Source organism: Eurosta solidaginis, chromosome 4 (assembly GCF_040869045.1).
Source record: "Eurosta solidaginis isolate ZX-2024a chromosome 4, ASM4086904v1, whole genome shotgun sequence".
NCBI classification, from domain to species: domain Eukaryota; kingdom Metazoa; phylum Arthropoda; class Insecta; order Diptera; family Tephritidae; genus Eurosta; species Eurosta solidaginis.
Window position 1 is genome coordinate 228895965 of NC_090322.1, and position 24822 is coordinate 228920786.

Genomic DNA, 24822 nt, shown 5'->3' on the forward strand with positions numbered 1-24822 from the left:
ACTACACTATCTATACGCTTACATTCTGGTTTCCCCCATATCGTAAGCAAAGATGTTTAAACATCAAGAATCCTGCTTCATTTAAATTTTAAAATAAAAATTTGCGCCACTAGCTAAAGCAAATAGTTCATTGTGAGCAGTGTTGGCCAATAACCTCATAAATGACACTGCTACAACAACAAGAACCTCATAAATGTAACTTAAGCCATATATGAAATATATACACGTACCGTGGGCCCAAGAAAGCATTAACAATTTCCTTTAACATATTTCTATCGTTTGTTCTTCTTTTATCTAAATAACTAGCTTAATAAACCAAAGCATACATACCTAAAGCGCGGTATCCACATCGTAAGAAAATATTTAAGATTTTTTTGTGTATTCGCCTTCTAAGCCCAAGTTGAAGTTATTTTAGAAATTTTAAAACATGTATGTATTTTCTCTATCAATAGCCGTGTTTTTTTCAAACGCGTATACGTTTACGTTTGCGCGTGAAAAAACGCCTATCCTCGCTTAGATAATGCTTAGGAGACCCCTCTAGCGGCAGTGGTTAAATAACTACAGCTACAGCACAAGGTGTACCGAAAAGCGGAGACACAACCCTCTGATGGCCATAGGGTATAACATATAGCTAAATAAGTTGCGATGAATTGTGGACACACATAGATTACATAGAATTAGTGTAGAGGGTGAAACAAGGACATATTTCAGTTACATCTGAGTATAATGCAGGCATGCTTAACCAACGAACCGATATCATTTCCTTACGATAATTAACGTTAATAAACGAAACAAAGTCATTTCGTTTATTAACGTTAAGAACGTCAAATTAACGAAATGATTTTGTTTCGTTTTCTGCCCTATCATATCGAAATCAAATCGTTTATGTTGATTATTAATTTCAAACTATGCTGGCAAAGCTGATTGATGGAGGAGTCATTAAAGGTGAAAGCATTAGCCAACCTGATTGCCACTTTTCTCATGAATTTTGACAGTACGAACATTTCTCAGAGTATTTTTGACATTACCACCAACGAATTACACAAACAAATTACATGGAGTTTGTGTGTGTATGTCCGCTCGCTGTTACCACCTTACGGCTTCACCATGGCTATAGCATTGCCAGCACAATTCAAACATAAAGTATCACGTTTTTGTTAACGTTTTTAACGTTAACGAAAGCTTTTCGTTTCGGTTAAAAACGAGATACAATTTATCTTGATAATTTCTTTATCGATAATATTTCGAAGTGTTTCAACAGAAACGGTGGACATTTTTTGATAAACGATTAGCTTAACGTTAAGGTGCATCCCTGGTATAATGCATGACGGAACGATACAAGGTGGCAGCATGGTGACATACCTACAAACATAAATAAAAATTCCATGTATTTTGTTTTTGTAAATTCGATGGACAAATGTCAAAATCGTACTGCGCCGGAAGTTGATGTATCAAATCAAATAAAAAAGGTTACAATCAGCTGACCCATGCTGCCACCTTGTATCGTTCCGCCATGGTATAATGCGTATTGAAATTTAGTAGGACAAATTTTATGCGCAGCAATTTCAGAGGTGTATTTAAAGCAGGCATCGGCAAAATCAAAACGCAGATCTGTGAGTTAGAGCGCGATAATCGCGCACATCACTTGATGTATCAGTTTGCGTAGTTCATTGGCTTATTAGCAAGCAACAAGACAAGATTGTTTGTTATTTAGGGGACTCATGTAACCGTATAAATACCTTATAAAGTGTGTAAACGTATAAATTTATCTAGTGCGTAAACGAACTGTCAAATTTTGTATGAAAAATCATTTACACAATTTGTATAAATTTACGCGCACATTTCATTGTGTAAACGCGGTAAACTCAAAGGAATGCAACCTTGCAGACATTACAGCAGGCATTTTCATCAGAAATCTCCAACATCAGCAAGTCATTTACAAGAATATCTTAGTAAAAACGTTTTAGTTTTGATTTTTCACTTAATCTTGGCATTTTTTAATTTGTATAACAATCAAAAAAATTTTGTTTGGCAATAATACAGCTGATAAACAATCAAGTTTATCAAGAGTATTTCTAGGTGCGTTCATATAACAGCGTGTGTAAATGGATATAATTTTACACCTTATAAGTTTATATGCTTTCATGAGTCCCCCTATTATATCTTTAATGCGCACAATGGCAAGAAAAAAGGTTTATACAATTAAATACATTGTATTTGCGCAAAAGGGTTGGTCAACATTAAATATTTTTCGCTTGTGATCATTGAAAAAACTAACAAGCGATCTTTACTTGTTGCTTGCTAATAACTTTCATCAACAGAGCGAGCGACGAACACGATGTTACTGCGCCAAATGCTCAGCGACAACCAGTGTTGCCAGGTTAGCCTTTTCGAGGCCAGATTTAGCCTTTTTTTTGCCTTTAGCCTCGAAATTTTGGGTTTAGCTTCGTGACTTTTTTCTAGCCTTTTTTTACTCCGAATGTATTTTAAAAAATTTCTAAAATAAAATAATTTCAGTAGTTCCTGTGAACACCTAATACCTAATAATATGAATTCTCTACATTAATACTTTTTCTGCTGCAAATTCGTTGAAAATTTCAAAGTCAGATGTATTTTCTTACTTTGAAAAAGAGAAGTATGGTTATTCTTCAAGTCAAATAGCATTAATAGAGATGCAGTGGCAAAAACTTATAACTATACAATGGAAAAATGTATACTCCACAATGGAATTTTGGTCGGAAGTCCGAGAACATAAAAATGCATTAAACGAACCTCCTTTTTTAGAACTTGCCAATTCATATTTAGTTTTTTAGTATTACCACTCAGTAACGCGGAGGTTGAAAGAATTTTTAGTGGCATAAAAATTCTGAAAACTAAATTAAGGAACAAACTAAAAATTAAAATGCTTAATGCGCTGCTTAATATTAGATGCTCGTTAAAACGCTTATCTAAATGTGTAATGACTTTGAAATTACCGATGATCTCATATCTATGGTAAATAGCCAAACTTTATACCCAGACTTAAGCTCTTCTGATTCTTCAGATGGGGAATATATATATAAATAATTAGTTTGTAATATTTTTTTTATGTATATACACATATGCAATCATTTAAAGTAATTCCATGTGCTAGTCAAGGAAAATGTGCCTGATATGTTTTGAAACAGGAAGCTATGCTTAAGTTATGTTTATAAGTTTTTATTTACAAATGTGTAAACTAAAATATAAAAAAAATTTAATGAATTAACCAAAAAATTTCTGGCCTTTTTTTAGCTTCTTTTTTTCCAAATTTAGCCTTTTATAACATTTTTTTTGCCAATCTAGCTTCTTTTTTTTGCATCACCTGGCAACACTGGCGACAACTAAGCTAAAGAGGATAAGAATACGTGTGAATTGAGTCTGCACAAATTGTGCCATTATTTGCCGATGTCTGATTTAAAGTTTGTCGCTTAGCAGTCCATATAAAGTTTAAGCGTAAACGTATATAGAAGTAAAAAAAAAAACCACAGCTAATATTCACATTAATTTCAAAATATCGTTTAAGATGTGGTTTGGATGCATCAATTGATGCGTACAACGGTTTCTGGGTATTCTTCAAGGGTCCAACAAATGCTCAAGAAATACTTCTGGCCTTAAATTTATGGTTGCTCAGAAGCAATTTTGTAAAGAAAATGAATATTAAAATAGGAAAATGTATATTTTCAAAAAAAAAATGTGGCTTACAAGAGGAAAACTAAAAAAAATTTCTTAAGCGTTTTTTATGATATGGATACCGTGCTTAATATTTGTCAATTTACACCATTGAATCTTAAATTAAAAAAGTTTCTTGTTCATTGTTTTTTTTTTTTTTTTGTATTCTGTGCGATTCCTTTTAGGGCCCACAGTATATACATATATGTAAATAAATACGATTATTCTTCTTTTGTCTGGAAAATTTCTTATCAAACGAGCGACGGAGTGTTCTGGGCGATAATGAAATGTTTACGTTCCGGTATGACTAAACTGAATCACGCAAATATACCATGTATGGTTTGAGAATGCGCTATACATATTTATGCATAAAAATATTAAAAAAAAAGAAGTCGGGATGTATGCATCTATGTTTTCTTTATTTATTTGTTAATAACAATTAAAAAGTCATTGGCAGTGATTCATACCGGCAGTGATTGTTAACGCAGTCAAATAAAGAAATTCCTCTTCAGCCTTTTGTTAAACCTTCATATGTATGTATGTTTATATTATCATTGGGCGCTTTCAGCAAACACAAGTGTTGATCAATCGTTGAGTGATAATTTTCTAAAGGCACCGCTGAGTATTTTTGATCCACTCAATGGTTGAGATTTTTTTGTCAAATTACTGAGCATAAATTTGTTTCGCTACATTCGCTCAACGTTTTTATACGGCTTTCTGACAGTTCTTGAACATTTTAAAGTGTTGGTTAGGAATAAAATTTTTCCTCTCAATATTATAGTGAAGTGTGAAAAACAATTTAAGAAGTCCTTTTTCTTAAAATTTGATGATAATTAATTTCATTTTGCAGTTGGCTCAGCTCGCCGTTCATAGAACAAACTTTCTATCACTCAACTGACGGAAACATCTTTGCAACGTATCAACAAGAATAGTGTCCGCTGAAAGCTCCTTGCGGAGAGATTGTCACTCGTTCACTTACTCCAGAGAGGCTTCGAACTTAACCCCGGTCTTTGGAATTGGTACTGCTGCGTCTGCTGAAAAAAAATATAGATACATAAAACAGCCACACTTTTGTCTGCATATCTCGTGCAAAGCGTAGTTTCACCTAGGGTTAACTCCTAATAATCGTCGCGAACACAATTTCTTTAAATCATTTGTGGCTCCTTGGCGGTTACGCACAAAGGCGACTTACGGTTCTATTAATGGTCTATTAATACTCATGACTCTCGTAGCACAGGGCGCCTCCAGTTGTTTTAAGAGCTACAATTCCCGATGTGCGAACAGTAGCAATCCCTACAACCAGTCGCTACCGCGCCTCCTGACTCTCACACCATATGCCAGTACATAATCTATAGGACTGCCACTTCGAACTCATACCTTCGTCGACTTCACTTTCCTAGAAGCTCTAGGTGTAGCCCCGAAGACTTTCCAACGGATGCTTTTGTCGCGCTACACTGCCGAGCTACACCAGAGAAACGCCATGAAACGTTATGGAGTGACTATTCGGCCAAGGATGCCGCCTTCGAAATCATAAGCAATCTAAGTGGAAGTCATTGCGTAATGGGTGAAAATCGTATAATCCTCGGCGCATCTGCATGATTAACATTTTACAAGGACCCTGGATAAAATTTTTTAAATGTAGACCAAAGTTTGCAGACGTTTGTGTTCACAACATTAATTTCAATAGTCTTCCTTAAATCAAAACGATATTTTAGAATGAAATCGACCGATTTTAAGTTGAAAGATGTTTACTGCTGTTTTCCGGCCTTATGATATAAGAGCTCATTATGGATGACCGCGTAGCTTCAGTTTTCAGACTTGTTCGAATGTCCACTACGGTCATTAGTTCGACTGTCTTCGGCAAGCTTTTGCTTCACCACTTTGAGTTTTCTTGTGAAGGACAAAGCCTCACCTGGTAAATATATGTGCCTACGTATTCACATTTGTAAAAGGAGCCGTAACGTGTAGTTGATATTTAAACTTGGTTGATAAACTATAATCAATGTAATTCACTCCAAGGGACTAGTTTTAGATAGGGCGCCAACTTTAGGAAATGTCAAACCGGGAGACTTGGGCGTTGAAGGATGTAGTGTGAAAATCAAAATTAACATTTCAGACGCTATTGTATAATTTCGCAAATAAACAACAGATGTTTGAATGTAAGCCCAAGCGATTTTCAAACCCTTCTCATACATACATATATCCTCAACTTAAGTATGAGGTAAGAATCATATCAATGGACTGTTTATGCCCCTAGAATCTACTAAAGGATTTTGCATCACTGATTTCGACTATTCTTTCAGCCAATCGCAATATACAATTTAAAAAAATCGGTACCTTTTTTGCTTTTTTTTAACAACTTGAGGACAATTTGAAAACGATTTGAAACGCCTTGGGTTATTTTAATTTAATTCATTGTTCAATATTTTTTGGAAAAAATATGCAAAGTAAGCATATAAATTTATTATATAACTTTTCCTTTAGTGTTTTGTTTTAATAACTTCGTGAAATGGGTGATGCAAAATCCGTATTAAGCTGACATCGAAAACGTCTGTTTTTTTAAATAACCTTTGAACATTTAGAAAGAGTTAAATTTCGCAATTAGTTTCTTATAACTGGCAGTGATGCGCATCCGTTGATACCACTTTTGACCATATCCGACCAATTTTCGACAGTCTTAAACGAGTAGAAAATATAGTAACGCGCCGGACGCCGCCGCCGTCGCCGCGCCGATATTTTTGACTTTCGGCGGCGGCGGCGGCGTTTATCGGTTATTATCTCTAATAGGTATGGTTCGTTTGGAAGCTTTTTTTCGCCACGGAAGGTTGTGTATAAATTCTAATCAAAAATATACACTCTAACCCGTCTCTCTGTGACTTTCATATCCCATTTGTAAAGAACATATATTTTGATCAGTTGATTAAGGTTATCAAAACCTTCGATATGATCCAATCGCCAATCAAACAACAGCGAAAACTAATATAGGTTTATTCACGTACCGCCATAAAATAATAAAAAAAGTCGATACAGCTTATCATAAAGTAATAAACATATCAAAAATAATTATAGATAGGTTACAAAAAATGTCAGAACACCGAAACAGGTTTGTCTTCAAACGACTTACCTACTTAACCATTTAAACGCCTATGTTCGTCCAACAAAGCACGCCAGTCGCTTCTTCGTTGGGTTACTGGCTCTAATTGATCACACCAAGAGAATTTCAATCGGTTTCCACCTATTTCCACAGCTTTCTTTTCCTCTACTTCCATAGGCGGGCTCCGATAAAAAATACGTTTTTAGCCTGATGCTCCTTCATTTGCATAGCCGCAGTGTTCTAATTCGCTGGACTATGTTGATGTCTGCGTTAAGCTCGTACAGCTCATCATTAAATCTTCTTCGGTGCTCGTCATCGCCAAAGCGTAGAAGCCCGTAAATCTTTCGAAGAACTTTTCTCTCGAACACTCCCAGAGCCGCTTCATCTGATGTTGTGATGGTAAATGCATCTGCACCATATATTAGGGCGGGTACGATAAGTGACTTTTAGAGCATGATTTTAGTTTGCCGAGATAGGACTTTTCAATTGCCTTAATAGTCCAAAGTAGCAGTTATAAATTTCGCTGGATTTCAAAGCTGATGTTGTTGTGTTAATGCTGGTTGCCAAATAAACGAAGTCTTTTAAGCCTTCAAACCACAGTTCCAAGATAATTCTTATTTACTAAAAGAGGCCCGCCAGATCCCAAGTATGTAATGTATGTATGGTGTTTCTTAGTGCGTTTCAGTAACTTTTTTCTTATCGGAAATGGTGGCTCCAAATATTTCAAAATCTTTTAACAACACTGGCTGATTGTAGCATATATGCGATCTAGCATTCCGCAGGTTTAGACAAGTTTTATAACATTAAAAGGGCTTTGAAATACATACAGATATATCGAAAATTACAGGAATGGAGTGGTTTAGAAATGCTTTCCTCAAATGTTACTTAACTTGAACTTAAGTTGAGAAGTGTTTAAGATAACGTTAAGTCCCTAATACAAATTGGAGTTAAAACTTTCTCAAACCGTTAAGAGTTTTTGTACTGTTGTTTATTGGACGGCCGCAGTGGTGTGATGGTAGCGTGCTCCGCACACTGAGGAGCCTGGGTTCATGCCCCGTGCAAAGCAACATAAAAATTTTTGAAACAAGTTTTTTCAATAAGAGGAAGGGTTTTCTAAGCGGGATCGCCCCTCCGCAATGATTTGGCTAGTACTACGAGTGTATTTCTGCCATGAAAAGCTTCTGAGTGCAAACTCTACTGGCTAGCAGATGCAGCTTGGAGTCGTCATAAAACATGTAGGTCGCGTCCTGCCAATTCGTAGGGAAAATTAAAAGGAGTACGACGCATATTGGAAGAGAAGCTCGACCTAAAATTTCTTCGGAGGTTATCGCGCCTTACATTTCATTATTATTTGGACAAAAATCTGATTTTCTGGTCTGTATGCATGTATTTCGAATTTTTTTTTTTTTTGAACAACATTTTTTACTTTTGGACTAGTTTGGTGTTTGCTTAACCGTGAATGTGTGTTTTTTGTTGGACTCCCCACAATCACCTCGAATAAAAATATTTTTTTGTACTTAAGGGCGTGTACGGCTGTACTTTCTAAGTATATTCAGGTGTATGATTAATTTGTGTTCGAAAAATTGTGATGCGGCAAAACTGTTATTGTATTTACTATTAAGGTGTGGTGTGAAAATTCGAACAAAAAAAAACAAATAATCAAAGTTTGTATGTACATAATATATAGAATATACGCCAAAATAGCATGCCAACAACAAGGTCTTCCTCACAATTTCACTAATGCGCTTGTGTACTCACACTTACCTTAATTTGTTTATATGTATGTATTTACATAGGGAGTACAAACACACCTGTAATGATAGATATCTATATATTTATGTTTGTTTATGCATTAGGTTAGCCACCAAAAAAACTTGCTTAATCGAAAAGGGTGCATGAGCAAAAGGGGGGTGGAGCATGAAAATATATACATAAGGTCTTCTGCGGTTCGCCTATCACACCGAAAGCCCTCATGTTCAAGTTCCGAGAAAAATAACATCAAAATACTATGCAAAACCTTTTTCTAATTGTTGTCGACCCTTGGCAGTGGAAACCCTTCGAGTGTATTTCCGAAGTGAGAAACTTGCTATGAAAATTCGTCCGCTTTGTAGATGCCGTTCGAAATAGGCATACGCCTATTCATATGAAGAAAATGTAAACAGCACGACACAAATTTGAAGAGAAGCTCAACTTAAGTCTCCGCTGAGGTATATGGCGTCAAGTATTTATTATTATTATTTCTACTGCGATAACTCTCTTCCTAGGAAGCAACTTTATATAAATGAAGATTGGGAATAAAATCTAAGGCTTATTATACATGCATATGTATTATATTATAATAACCTTATTATAAGGCTCATCACTCCTGGTAGCAATTAGAGCTTACGATATCTCGAACTTGTTCGAGAAGAGATTTCTCGCGAGTCTCGCCTTCTCGCGAGATTTTCGAACCTCGAATTACTCGTAAGGCTCGCGAGCTTCTCGACATTCAATTTAATCGATTTATTAGCTGTTTTATATAAAGCTTACGATTTCTTCTGTAACACAAGCGAAAATTTCCACAAAACCACAACTAAAATAAACACCGAAATTTATAGAGTACTGCCAATGCAGCGACTGAATTGAAAGTCGCGAAGCTCGCGAGTATTACGAGTATTTCGAGAATCTCGCAAGAAGCCGTGTTCTCGATGTCTCGTTAAAAATATAAAATATAGTGAACAAAGTTATATGTATAATCATGATTCAATTACTAGAGGTTTGTTCTTCAATGATGACAGAGCTTTAACACTCCCAAATTGAAAAATCTGGACGGGTTGCTTTTACAAAGTAAGGAAAACAGGGAATAATTCAATCCCCAGCAGCGAAAATTGTAGTAGAAAAGTACATTTAGTAGTATATTAGTAGTGATAATAAATTTGTAAATGCCAACAGCTTTTGGGGGACTTAATTCATTTTCTACTAAATATTTCATGAATTGAAAAGAGTTATGTTGGTTTGGTCATTCTTTCAGAATTTGTTTGAAGAATGCATACGTTAGAATTTCATTGAAAAATACACTATCCCAAATTTGTTTCAAAAACTCCCTATATGAGCATAATTTCAATGCATTTTGATATAAGAGAGTGTTAATGAAAAGCATTCTGAAATAAGGCACTCTTCAACCTAATTCTAATATAGGGCTTTTTTCTGACAAATCCTGAAATGGGAAATTTTTTAAAAATATTTTGAGATAGGACGATTTTGAACAGGCAGCCGACATAGGGTGATACTCTATTTAGCAGCCGCAATGAACTGACAAAAAAAAAAAAGAAAATAGATTAGATGGCATATTGTCTTAGAACTTTATATTCCGGCCTTGACTTTGACAGAAGAGTTAAGCTTTTGTGCGGTCCTGCTTTCTTTTCTTTTCCGTTAAATATTCATGGATGTTCCGGATAAACCGTTAATTTAGAATATTCGGAACACTTTCGTTTGATACTACCTCACGAGGTCTGAATATATCAAATAAATATATATGTACATAATATTCCAAATATAAACCTATTCCCGAAATTCTTAAATGGAGATGAATCTTTCTAAAATACGAAATGAATAAGTGAACATGTTCAATGATTACATTTCGTTATGCCATCTGCATTATTTACTAATGACATTTTTACGTGAATCGATACACTAGTCGAGTTTCTGACGTTGATCGATGAATTTTCAATTGCTTTAGGTTTCGTAGAAGAAACAACACAGTTAACGGATGTCAATTCGATTTGGGAGCAAAATGGCTGCAATTGTCAAAAAAAATGCCAGGCGAGCAAACCTCTTGTGATTGAATCATGATGTATAATAAATATGTTTTAAGTTAAATGTCAATGGAAAGCAATAGTGTAGTGATTTATTTATTTTCTCTCAACTAGTAATTACAAAAGTAAAGCAAAATGAATTAAACTATAAATATATAAAAATAAATAAATAAAGATTCCAGACAATAACAATAAATGTTGTGTGTCTTAATATCACTTATAACTAAACAACTCGATATGAAAATTCGTTGACAAATAAGATCTCTATACTTAAGGCAATTGCTTATATGTATAAACAAAGAGTGAATTATAGTTATAACCCTTAAGGATATTTACCACCTTCTGCAGATCTAAAACTTTCTCACCAAAACAATTAAACCGTATGTCTTTTTATATAGGACATATCCCAATGAAGTGATAGGTGTCTACACATAAATTGCGCATAGAACAGTTTTTGGAAAAAACATTTTTAAAACATCGAGCATTAAGATTTAGGAAGCCACCCCTTGGTCGGAAAATCAGACTTATGGCGTATGCAGAATACTCATCGTTAAAATAAGTAGAATACATAGGGAGCAAGTCGGAGTAAAGATCATGCGTCGACTGAAAAGAACTATCGGCATAGTCTGCAAACTCTTTTTGAATCAATTTCTCTAGTAAAATTGGTATGCTCATATTAAGTGATGCGGAAGAAAAGTCAGACAGAGGCACCATGTCGCCACTTTCATAAACGTTTCTCCACTTTTTGACCCAGTACGACCCTTGTCTCACGGTCTCCTCTGCTACAACTCGGGGAAATCTATTTGCTGGCAAACTTAAACAGCGCGCAATATAAAGCATGTGAATGCGTAAGGTGTGACTGAATAACGACGAAAAACCTGATTCAAGGTGTAATATATAGTTTGGAGTATTAGCTGGTAAAAAAAATTTACATTTTTAAAAAGAAGCGAAGAAGTTTCTCTACGCATTCAAACTTATCAACACCCCAGACTTGCGCACCATAAAACATAAGGGACCTACATGCTGCCTCGAAAATTTTCATCTTATTTGAGATACAAATGCGAGGGTTATTTATGTATTTTGACCAGGTAGCATTTATCGCTGTTTTAACCTCAGTTAGTTTTGCATCGAGGTGCTTTGTAAAGGATAGTTTGTAATTCAAGAAAACTCCCAGATACTTGCAGTCATTTACAATCTCTATAAACTCGCTACCATAAGTCAACGAAAAGAAGTACACCTGCTACATTCCCTGAACACTAATATTTTAGATTTGGTCAGGTTAACTCTCAAATCCCACTGCGTACTATACACATAAAGCTCATTTATCATTTTCTGTAAGACAGTGGCAGAGTCAGCTAAAAAAAACGATATCGTCGGCGTACATAAGTACTTTTACTGTTGTGTCAGCAACGTTTACTGGAGAAACTTCCACTTAAATCGTTGATGTATAATGAGAACAGAGTTGGACTCAGCAAACAACCTTACCGCACACCGTAATTAACAGTAAACGGATCTGAAAGCACTCCATCCATCCATACCTGACTGGCTGTTTCCTCATAAATGGAGCGCAAAACCTTGAAAAGCAATATAATCAAAAAAAATTCACAAGTAAAAAAGCCAAGTGTATACTGTCCATACAGCAATTAAGTTTTTGTCGAGAAGCTCGCGAGATTTGCGAGTACTTCTAGACACGACAAAATCTCGCTGGTGTTCGAGAAGAAATCGTAAGCTCTAATCAGTACTGCTATGTTCCATTTTTTTATGACCACTCATACGATTTTTTGCTGGGTGTTTGAAATTGTTGAGTACGTGCTTGCGCTAATTTTTGTTGTAGGCTAAGGGGATGCGCACGTCAGAGGCCGACAAGAGCCACATAAAGGTTCTAAGTCCTACAGAGAGTCACAAAAAAGTAATGAAAATTATGGGCAATAAATTCAAACAGATCATTTGTTCTTTATAGTTACACCAATAGATTTAGTTTGCGGCTAGCTTAAAGTTTTCTGTTAAATATTGGGGTATGATTCCAATTTCCTGTGCTCATTATAAAATAAATAAATGTGATTAAGAAATGGGCCACACTGACCAAACAATGGAAGTTAAGAAATTACGTAATGTGCCAAACTATATACATATAAATAGGCAAGTTAAAATTTGGCACCCCTTTCACGGTCAAACTATAATTCTAAGCTATAAACAATTATATATGTATCGATAGGCTTTTCTTAAGGAGCAATCATGGCGGAAGCAATCACAGGTGACTGCCGGAAATCAGCTGATTGGTACTTTTTTTAATATAATTTGACACATCAACTTCCGGTGTAGTACGATTTTGACATTAATCCATCGATTCACAAAAACAGAGTCCATCAACACAGTATGGTTCCGCCATGGAAGCAATGCAGGCCACTAAACAAATAAAAAAAATTTAATATAGTGCTAAAATGTCAATTTAAAAATGACACCACTACAGGTGTCAACACAGACACTGTTAGTGTGACAATGTGGTGACGCAGTGTTTGTACGCTCTAAAGCAATTCCTTTTTTGTATACCAGTGCCCACCAAAGTTGAAACCGTGGCTGTGTTAGTAAGACAAAAATAATCGTAGTAGTAGTGGTTTAGTTGTTGATACAAGAACAATGAGGTCGGACATTGCACTAGCTGGCGACCACTGTTGTATACACAAAAAGAGAGTATTTTCTCAGTAAGAGGCGAGTGTCTGCCAAATTTGTACTATTAAAATGAAATTTAAATGTCATTTATTTCGAGTCTCAGCATTTTCAACAGTTCCAGCGGAGAATAATTCGAAATCTTCTTTTCGATGCAGTATGCCTTGAAAAAGAGCATTTCACTTCCCAAATTTTCCTCAAGATCTTGGATGTAGTAGTTGCTCGATATGGTGGATATCTTACGTAATTCTTCGTTGCTTAAGATGTTTCATATCAGTTATTAGAGAAAATTTATCGCGCCAAACAAACAGAACACGATATACTGCCAGATTTTATGCATTATAATATACTTGTGAGGAATAGAAGGGCTTCAGCTCAAGGTTTGCATCGAATGCACGCTCATTTTTTAGCAGTGATATCAAGCGTGGTAACCTCTTAGATGATTCTGATTATCAGGGTTGCGGGTCGGCTGTTTCTTTACGCCACTCACAGGCGCGCTGTTAGGTTTCTAAGGCGCGTTATTAGAAGTTTTATGCAAATTTTTACGACTCCTATGCGGAAAAATAATTTACAGCTTCATCCTAATTTCGAAATACATAAAAAAGAATGAATTATTTATTATAATATACAGACAAAAATACTATTTTAAATGCAACAAAATCCGAATGCAATTTTTTTTTCCAAAAATTAATAGACTCGAATTTTGCCGCCCTAGGCTCTAGCCTATGTTGCATATATGGTAAATCCGCCACTGAAAATAAGTATCACGAAAAAAGAAATAAAAAAAAATTTGTTAAAATAGATTATAATGGAAAAAAAATAATAATAAAAAAAAAGAAAAACATTAATTACAAAATAACAGTAAATTGAATTAAATTAAAAAATTTTTTGAGCAAAACAAATAAATAGCTGCATAGCCCAAAATGGTGTTTAAATAAAGAAAGAAATAAAACAAAAGATAAGGAAATGAAAGGAATGGAATGGAAAGGCAAGGATAAAAAGCCAAGAGAAAGGAAATGAAAGAAAACAAAAAAGCGATAATAACCCTTAGATTACACTTAGTGACGGCTGGGCGATTTCTAGTAAAATTGAAAGAATCAAGCTTTGTTAAGCAAAGAACAATATTTGGCTCGAATAGTCACATTTACCTACCCACCTTTGTTACATGGTCTACATATACCAACCCAAACGTTCGTTCATGTATTGGAAATAACCATTCGAAGTGGTCTCAACCAAAAAGATGCATTTTTAAAAGAAGACTATAATCAAATTTTACACAAGTTGAGACCTAAAGTTTGAGAAGAGTTTAAGAAAATGTTTAGATGATCATGGTGATCTTCTCCAACCTTTAAAAAGTTTTGTTCTGTTGTCGGATCCCATATTAAACTAAAATTTGCAAAGTACCTGCCCTAACTTTGTCGATTATGTTGAAAGATCCTCGGAAAATTTTATTCTTCTTTTGGTTCTTACAAATATGGCCGACATTGTTTTTTGTTGTATTTAACTTGCTCATTTGACATCCGATTTCAAAATTGACATAAGTATCCTCATTTTGAGAAACCTGATAATTCTTAACACTTTGAAGCTCCGCAGTAGCTTTCTCAAAGCCGTTTTTTCATAGTTTAGTGAAATGATAAAAATAGTTTAAGGCGCTCTAACTCGGATCTTGAAAGAGCATTAAACATATGGGGTATTCCATCCCATTTCGACTAATTTTGAACACGACCCCTTTAGAATTGGCTGAAAGTTCTTCTTTTTTTTCTAGCTTACGAGAGACGTTTTTCAGAATTTTTTCATCCAACTCAAAAAAAAGTTATGAGTTTTTAAAAAAACACCGTTTTTGTTTTCAAAATGCTATAACTTTTTCAAAAATTTACCGTTTGGGATCTTTTTTTTTTAAATTTGTTTTTAAATGTACTTTCGGAAAAAATACAAAAAAAATCTTAAAGTTTTCTTTTTTAATTTTACAGTTTTTCGAGATTTTTCGAATTTCGCCATTTTTTTTTTTCATAAAAAACTTCAATCAATTCTGCAATCATCCCCACTAGTCCCGGAGTGGGCCGATTTTTTATTTAATTGAAAAAGAAATTTCAAAAATAAAATTTTTTTTATCAATTTTATTTATATAACAAAAAAATGTAAGAAAATGATTTTTAAGTATTCTTTTCTTTATATATTATGGTAACCTACGATTAAAATAACCAGGACTAATGACTGACACAGTAACATGGTAAATAACATAGTAAATAAAATTGATAAAAAAAAATTTTATTTTTGAAATATTTTTTTTTCGATTAAATAAAAAAAAATATAAAGAAAAAATATAAAAAAAAAATCGGCCCACTCCGGGATTAGTGGGGATGATTGCAGAATTGATTGAAGTTTTTTATGAGAAAAAAAAATGAAGAATTTCGAAAAATCTCGAAAAACTGAAAAATTAAAAAAAAAACTTTAAAAATTTGTTTGTATTTTTTCCGAAAAGTACATTTAAAAACATTTAAAAAAAAAAAAAGATCCCAAACGGTCATTCATAACTTTTTTTGAGTTGGATGCAAAAATTTGAAAAAATTCTGAAAAACGTCTTTCGTAAGCTAGAAAAAGAAGAAAAACTTTCAGCCAATTCTAAAGGGGTCGGGTTCAAAATTGGTCGAAATGGGATGGAATACCACATATATACTTTACATCTGTAGACCAAAATAATGACATATCAATTTTAAAAATCATATGTGAAATAACGAAGGTACAGTAACAAAAAAAAAACATTTGACATTAAAGCTTCTTTTCCAAACACTTGCCTTTCTCATATTTTTTATAAACTGACGGTTCTGGCGGTTTATATCGCGCCTGCTAACGGCATCTGCAAGGCGGATAAATTTTGCTAACAGGTTTTTCGCGGCAGAAATACATACGAAGAGCTTGCCAAACTACTTCCGAGGGGCGACCCCGTTTTAACAATGTTTTATAAAGATGTTAGTTCTGCCGTCACTGGGGTCCAAAACCTACGGTTAGTTAGGCTAGCGCACTACCTAGGCACGACTGCCTCTCAACATGACCTTAACATTTAGAGGCGGACTTTAACAAATTTTTGTTTCGTCCCAGTCTAATGTACACGAAGTACATACATATGTCGCGTCATATCGAAATAGGTAGTATGTATATATTCGGTCGTATAGGTTTTAATAAGTTTCTTATCATTAAAAGTCTCGCCATGTAACATTTAATTAATTTAATTTACCAATTAATTTTTTTTTTTTAATTTTAGAGTACACACTGGCCTTGTACACAATTAATTAATATATCGTACATAGATACATACATATATCACGGGTTCGTTAATCTAAAAAAAAAGTGACACTGAACGCATCCGGAAATCGACTGCTGAGTTGAATATCACCTTATCTCGGCTCAGAAATCCTTTGAATAACGCCCTATTTCAGAATTTGTGTTGAAAACGCAATAACTTAGATTTAGTTTCATAAACGCCCTATCTGAACTCAAGTTCAATACATTTTGACATAAGCTGGGGTGTTTATGAAAAAAATTCAGAGATAGGGCGTTCCTCAACCGAATTTTGAAATAGGGCGTTTTTGAAACAAACTCTGAAATAGTGCGTTATTCAAACGTTTTCTGAGACAGGGCGTTTTCGAAACGGCAGCGGAGATAGGTGATATTCCACTCAGCAGTCATTTTTATGCCATTTATCTACGGAAAATTCACGTGCAAGAACTATTTTCCAACTGTCAGATTATTTCAAAAAGTTGTAATAAGTTTTGGATCTAAAGAGTACTATTTGTCGCTATTCCGCATATGCCATTAATCTGATCCGCCATTTATCTACGGAAAATTCACGTGCAAGAACTATTTTCCAACTGTCAAATTATTTCAAAAAGTTGTAATAAGTTTTGGATCTAAAGAGTACTATTTGTCGCTATTCCGCATATGTCATTAATCTGATCCACCATTTCAGAGCTACTTATTGTAATTTAAAAAATTAGTTTCGATCACGGATCGTAACACGTGATACGGGCCCTGGTTTCCAAAATGGGTTTCGAAAAGTAGCACGCTAACTTCACGTGAAGTTGGCGGTGCACCAAAAAAAAAGTTAAATTTTTTCTTTTTCGAATTTATATAATATGCCACTTATCTACGGCAAATTCGTGTGCAAGAATTATTTTCCTAACTGGTCTATAAGTTATTTTTCTGAGGGTGGCACGCTAACTTCACTCGATATTTTCTAAAATAAAGTCGCGGCAAATTAGTTTGATTCGCGGATAAATGACGGCAAAGCCATGGCAATTTTTCCAATAGGTAATTTTTCCACCACCGGCGGCCACCGTGATGTGATGGTAGCATGCTCCGCCTACTACACCGTATGCTCTGGGTTCACACCCCGGGCAAAGCAATATCAAAATTTTAGAAATAAGGTTTTTCAATTAGAAGAAAATTTTTCTAAGCGGGGTCGCCCCTCGGCAGTGTTTGGCAAGCACTCCGAGTGTATTTCTGCTATGGAAAGCTCTCAGTGAAAACTCATCTGCCTCGCAGATGCCGTTCATAGTGTACCTATACAAGTGTGTCAACTAAGCGATAAACGTTAAAACTACAAACAGCCTCGCTCACCTGATGCAAATCTCAGGTCTAGAGTTGCATTTTTGGTACGTAAGAGTACTTCAAGCTGAGTTTCATTTGATAGTTTAATAAAACTTTGCAGTATTTACAGATGAAATAGTTGCATATATTTCCGCGGAAATAAGAATACTAGAAGATTTGTAGCCTGCAACAATGCGGAAACATACGGAAAGCAAAATTTATTTAAATTAGAGTCAAAATATAAAGCGCCACACGTGTAGCATGGAAAAATTTCACTTCTAAGCCGGTTTACACAAATGCATAAGGGCAAAATTATATAAACGGTTTGGTCGCTTCAAAGCAAAGATAACGTACGGCGTTTCATTGTTATACTCAGCTGAGCAGAGCTCACAGAGTATATTAACTTTGTTCGCATAACGGTAATCCGTAACGGCATAAACTAATCGAGATAGATATAGACTTCTATATATCAAAATGATCTGGGTGAAAAAAGAAATTCATTTAGCCATGTCCGTCCGTCTGTAAACACGATAACTTGAGTAAATTTTGAGGTATCTTGATGAAATTTGGCATGTAGGTTCCTGGGCGCTCATCTCAGATCGCTATTTAAAATGAACGAAATCGACCTACAACCAAGCCCACTTTTTCGATATCGAAAATTTCGAAAAAACGAAAAAGTGCGATAATTCATTACCAAAGACGTATAAAGCGATGAACTTTTGGACAATCGGCGTGGCACCGCCCACTTTTAAAAGATGGTAATTTGAAAGTTTTGCAAGCTGCAATTTGGCAGTCGTTGAAGATATCATGATGAAATTTGGTAGGCACGTTACTCCTAATACTATATGTGTACTAAATAATAATTAGCGAAATCGGATGACGAACAAGCCCACTTTTAAAAAAAAAATTTTTTTTAGTCAAATTTTAACAAAAAATTTAATATCTTTACAGTATAAAAGTAAATTATGTCAACATTCGACTCCAGTAATGATATGGTGCAACAAAATACAAAGGTAAAAGAAAATTTCAAAATGGGCGTAACCCCGCCCTTTTTCATTTAATTCGTCTAGAATACTTTTAATGACATAAGTCGAACAAAAATTTACCAATCCTTGTGAAATTTGGTAGAGACATAGATTCTATGACGATAACTTTTTTCTGTGAAAATGGGCGAAATCGGTTGAAGCCACGCCCAGTTTTTATACACAGTCGACCGTCTGTCCTTCCGCTCAGCCGTTAACACGATAACTTGCGCAAAAAACGATATATCTTAACTAAACTTAGTTCACGTATTTATCTGAAGTCACTATCTTGGTATAAAATATGGCCAAATCCGACTATGACCACGCCCACTTTTCCGATATCGAAAATTACGAAAAATGAAAAAATGCCATAATTCTATACCAAATACAAAAAGGGATAAAACATGGTGATTGGACTGGTTTTTTGACGCAAAATATACATAAATTTAGAAAAAACTTTGTAAAATGGGTGTGACACCTACCATATTAAGTAGAAGAAAATGAAAAAGTTATGCAGGGCGAAATCAAAAGCCCTTGGAAATGGCGGGAATACTGTTCGTGGTATTACATATATAAGTAAATTAGCGGTACCCGCCAGAAGATTTTCTGGGTCACCCTGGTCCACATTTTGGTCGATATCTCGAAAACGCCCTCACATATACGATTAGGGGCCACACCCTTTTAAAACCCTCATTAATACCTTTAATTTGGTACTCATATCGTACAAACACATTCTAGAGTCACCCCTGGTTCACCCTTATTGCGATATCTCGAAATAGCGTCCACCTATAGAACTAAGGCCCACAACGTTTTAAATAATCATTAACACCTTTCATTTGATACACATGTCATACAAACACATTCCAGGGTTACCCTAGGTTCATTTTGCTAAATGGTGATTTTCCCTTATTTTGTCTCCAAAGCTCTCAGCTGAGTATGTAATGTTCGGTTACACCCCAACTTAGCTTTCCTTACTTGTTTTCGTATGGCGTTGTCAAAGCGTAGGCACACAACCAAAGCATTTATGTAAATTTTTCGATACTTCGCCCGACAGATGAATTAAAAAATGCAACACAACCAAAGCGTCTCTGTAAATCCGCCTTAAATTTTGTAGCTGTGAAAGTCTCCTGCAAATAAATTGGTGCTGTAATTGCAAACAAATCAAACTCCTATAGGACACTACTTTATTTTCTATGTATTTTTCTTGTATTTCCTCTTATATTTTTTGTCGAGGGAGCCAATAAGGTTTCAGTACTGGTGTAAGTGTGTGAAAAAACTATCGAAATACAAGAAAAATACAACGTAGTTCATTAGAAACAAACAAGCCAGTTTGTATTTCGATAGGGTTGTTTGATATTAGGTCGTTTTTTCTTTATTTTTTCTGACAAATGAAAATTTTGTTTTTAGTTTCAAAATTTTGTGCATAAAAACGCAACTAAATTCAAAGTGTAAATTGTGTGTGCAAATGAGTTTTCAATAAGTGTACATCTTTCAGTTTTTCATAGTTAAGGAATTGACCTCCAGATTCTTGTGTTACACAAATATAGTGAAGTTGGGCACAGAAATCCAAATTAAAAAGTTTTTCACCATAATTTGAAAAACTACGTTTTCTCTGCTTTTTACACTTAAAGGAGTAACCCTACGTAATAAATTAAACTTTTAATGAAAATAAAAAACTCTGAACTGAACACTTTTCGCCATGATATAAAATTAAAATGCTGTGGAACAGGAGCTTTCACGTCCCTGCACAGAACCCCAATTAACCGTTTTCAACCGAAACAACAATGGCAACCCAGATTTTCCCGTTATGCTAACTGAAGCGAGTGCCTGTCAGAAAGAAGTCAACACACTTGTACTTGCACACTATGATGCCGTTCGGAGTCGGCATAAAACAAGTAGGTCCCGTCCGGGCAATTTGTAGGAAAAATTAAAAAGGAGCGCGACGCAAATTGGAAGAGAAGCTCGGCCCAAAATCTATTCGGAGGTTATCGCGCCTTACATTTATTTTTATTATAATTTTTTCACCGTAAAAGTTGTCTTACCAACTTCAGAGAGGTGAGAAAGGGCCATTTTCACTAAATCAGTTAAATTAGATTTTGACTGGAGGATAGCAATCTATCAGATATGTATGTTTATTCTAAATTTTTGTTTCCACCAGCACAGTATGACCAACCCCCCGGTTAAATCGATAATTGTGAATATTTTGTAGAACAAATAACAAAAATCTATTGTGAATGCACGAAAACTAGCCAAATAGCTGATTTTTATTTAGACTTGGACTTAACTGAGAATCGATGCTTCAGTTAGCATGAAGAAAACGAAAATTTCGATAACGTACAGATAACTGACTAGCTGAAGATGGTGAAAACGGACCTAAAGCAACTGGAATGACGGAAAAATACTGGTTTATTTAACATTTTGGATTTGTGCTTGTTCGTGATTGTTTGGGGTTTTTAAACGGTTTTATTTAGCTTGACTTGACAGGCTTGCTGGTTGGCTGGCTGGCTGGCACGAATTTTGTAATTGAAATTTAAGTAACTTCCAGATAAGCTACAAGCTTCAAACTTGGAATATAGTTCAGAACCCGATGAGAATGAATAATAAGAAGAAAAAACTCCGATAGGTGGCGCATGGATCGAAATCTTTCAAAAAATCGTATTTGTTCTCCGATTTTTTTCATATTTGGAACACATAATACATACATGAATAGAAAGTGACCTATGAAAAAAAATCGCCGCTAGGTGGCGCAAGGATCGAGACATTCAAAAAAATCGCATTTGTGGTCCTATTTGGCTCATATTTAGAACACATAATACGTACAAGAATGAAAAAATCACCGCTAGGTGCCGCAAGGATCGAGATATTAAAAAAAATCATATTTGTGGTCCTATTTGGCTCATATTTGAATAGAAAGGGGCCTGTGAAAAAAATCGCCGCATGGATCGAGATAAATCATATTTTTGGTCCGATTTGGCTCATATTTGGAACACATAATACATACATGAATAGAAAGGGACCTGCGAAAAAAATCGCCGCATGGATCGAGATATTAAAAAAAATCATATTTTTGGTCCGATTCCGGTAGAAGTGACATCAAAATATTTTGGAGTTCGATGAGGGACAAGCATACGTGGCGCAGAGTCGAGTAAAGTGTTTGGATGGATTATGTATTGAGGACTTACATTGTAACAAATTGTCAGGAAAGAGTCCTTGTAATAATGAGAAACTATTTGAACTAAATAGAATGAGAAATAATAGGCAATTAAATAAAGACTAACAACTTGAAAATAAAATAATAAAAAACAAGTAATGAAGGCTAAGTTCGGGTGTAACCGAACATTACATACTCAGCTGATAGCTTTGGATACAAAATAAGGGAAAATCACCATTTAGCAAAATGAACCTAGGGTAACCCTGGAATGTGTTTGTATGACATGAGTTTCAAATGGAAGGCACTAAAGAGTATTTTAAAAGCGAGTGCGCCATAGTTCTATAGGTGAACGCAATTTCAGGATATCGCCATAAAGGTGGACCAGGGGTGACTATAGAATGTGTGTTGTACGATATGGGTATCAAATTAAAGGTATGAATGAGGGCTTTAAAAGGAAGTGGCCCATAGTTGTATATGTGAAGGCGTTTTCGAGATATCGACCAAAATGTGGACCAGGGTGACCTAGAACATCATCTGTCGGGTACCGCTAATTTATTTATATATGTCATACCACGAACTGTATTCCTGCCAAGATTCCAAGGGCTTTTGATTTCGTCCTGCAGTACTTTTTAATTTTCTTCTACTTAATATGGTAGGTGTCACACCCATTTTACAAAGTTTTTTCTAAAGTTATATATTGCGTCAATAAACCAATACAAATACCATGTTTTATCTCTTTTTTCATATTTGGTACAGAATTATGGCATTTTTTTCATTTTTCGTAATTTTCGATATCGGAAAAGTGTGCGTAGTCATAGTCGGATTTCGGCTATTTTTTATACCAAGATAAAGTGAGTTCAGATAAGTACGTGAACTAAGTTTAGTAAAGATATATCGATTTTTGCTCAAGTTATCGTGTTAGCGGCCGAGCGGAAGGACAGACGGTCGACTGTGTATAAAAACTGGGCGTGGCTTTAACCGATTTCGCCCTTTTTCACAGAAATAAGTTATCGTCCTAGAATCTAAGCCCCTACCAAATTTCAAAAGGATTGGCAAATTTTTGTTCGACTTATGGCATTAAAAGTATCCTAGACAAATTAAATGAATTTATTTTTGTATTTTGTTGCACCATATCATTACTGGAGTTGAATGTTGGCATAATTTACTTATATAATGTAAAGATATTAAATTTTTTGTTAAAATTTTACTTAAAAAAAAATTTTTTTTTAAGTGAGCGTGGGCGTTCTCCGATTTTGCTAATTTTTATTAAGCATACATATAGTAATAGGAATAACGTTCCTCCCAAATTTCATCATGATATCTTCAACGACTGCCAAATTACAGCTTGCAAAAGTTTTAAATTACCTTCTTTTAAAAGTGGGCGGTACCACGCCCATTGTCCAACATTTTACTAATTTTCTATTCTGCGTCATAAATTCAACTCACCTACCGAGTTTCATCGCTTTATCCGTCTTTGGTAATGAATTATCGCACTTTTTCGGTTTTTCGAAATTTTCGATATCGAAAAAGTGGGCGTGGTTATAGTCCGATATCGTTCATTTTAAATAGCGATCTGAGATGAGTGCTCAGGAACATACATACCAAATTTCGTCAAGATACCTCAAAATTTACTCAAGTTATCGTGTTAACGGACGGACATGGCTCAATCAATTTTTTTTTCGATCCTGATGATTTTGATATATGGAAATCTATATCTATCTCGATTCCTTTATACCTGTACAACCAACCGTTATCCAATCAAAGTTAATATACTCTGTGAGCTCTGCTCAACTGAGTATAAAAAAAAATTTTTAAGTTAAACGGTTTTATTGAAAACATTACTTACCTGAAGTAATAATAATACTAAAAGCTAGAAAATAATTAGGTAGGTCCTAGGTACTAGTCATCACACTCCTCATCAATCTAGGGCGTTGATCAGAAAATTAAATAAAAGCGTTGGGCGCGTGAAACTAATTTTTTTATTTATTTTATTGTTATTGTTGTGTTTGTGTAAACCTAGCTGCGTAGCAATTCAGCACTTATGTTTTGCGCATGGAGTTTACTTGACAAAATTGCCCTTAGTATGTAAAATTTTTATTCGTCCCACCCTAATATATTCACCTTATATACTGTATGAGAATCGTACGCAAATACCGAGCATTGATCAAAAAAAAAAAGGTCTGTGTTAATTAGTGGCACCGTCAACTAATCATTTGCGTGTTCACATTAAAAGCGCAGCATACAAATTGACCTTACAATTAATTTGAACCTTTAAATAAGTATTATTTTGTTTTTGTCCTTCGCCTATCAGAATTTCTAAATAATTTAGTCACCAAGTTTATCGAAAATGTATTATTGAATTTTTTTTAAATATGGGGTATAAAAAAAAAATAAATGGAAGGTGCGGTTACCTCCGAAGAGATTTCAGGGCGAGCTTCTCTTCCAATTTGCGTCGTGCTCCTTTTAATTTTTCCTACGAATTGGCGGAACGGAACCTACATATTTTAGGCCGACTCCGTGGCAGATGAGTTTTCACTGTAAAGCTTTTCATGGCAGAAATAAATACACCTGGAGTGCTTGCCAAATCACTGCCGAGTTGTGACCCCGCTTAGAAAAACTTTCTTCTAATTGAAAGAACTTTTTACTAAAATTTTAATGTTACTTTGCCCAGGGTGTGAACCCAGGATCTTCGGTGTGTTAGGCAGAGCACGCTACCACCACACCACGGCGGCCGGTAATATGGGGTATTATGCAGATATAAACCATTGGGTAACTCAAAATACTGTCGTATTCATGTAAAGGTTTTAAATTTGAGTT

General features: G+C 34.9%; 1 protein-coding gene across 3 annotated transcripts in view; it reads left to right on the top strand.

Moving 5' to 3' along the window:
* Window positions 1-24822, top strand: part of egh (beta-1,4-mannosyltransferase egh) — an 89881-nt gene that overhangs the window by 17814 nt on the left and 47245 nt on the right. The window contains exon 1 of one of the 3 annotated variants that reach the window (XM_067784965.1): window positions 13268-13287. The exons of the other annotated variants lie outside the window; for them this stretch is intronic. The gene's annotated coding sequence lies outside the window, so the exon portion shown is untranslated. Of the gene's footprint in view, window positions 1-13267; window positions 13288-24822 lie in introns of those variants that run through there. 3 annotated transcript variants of the gene reach the window in all.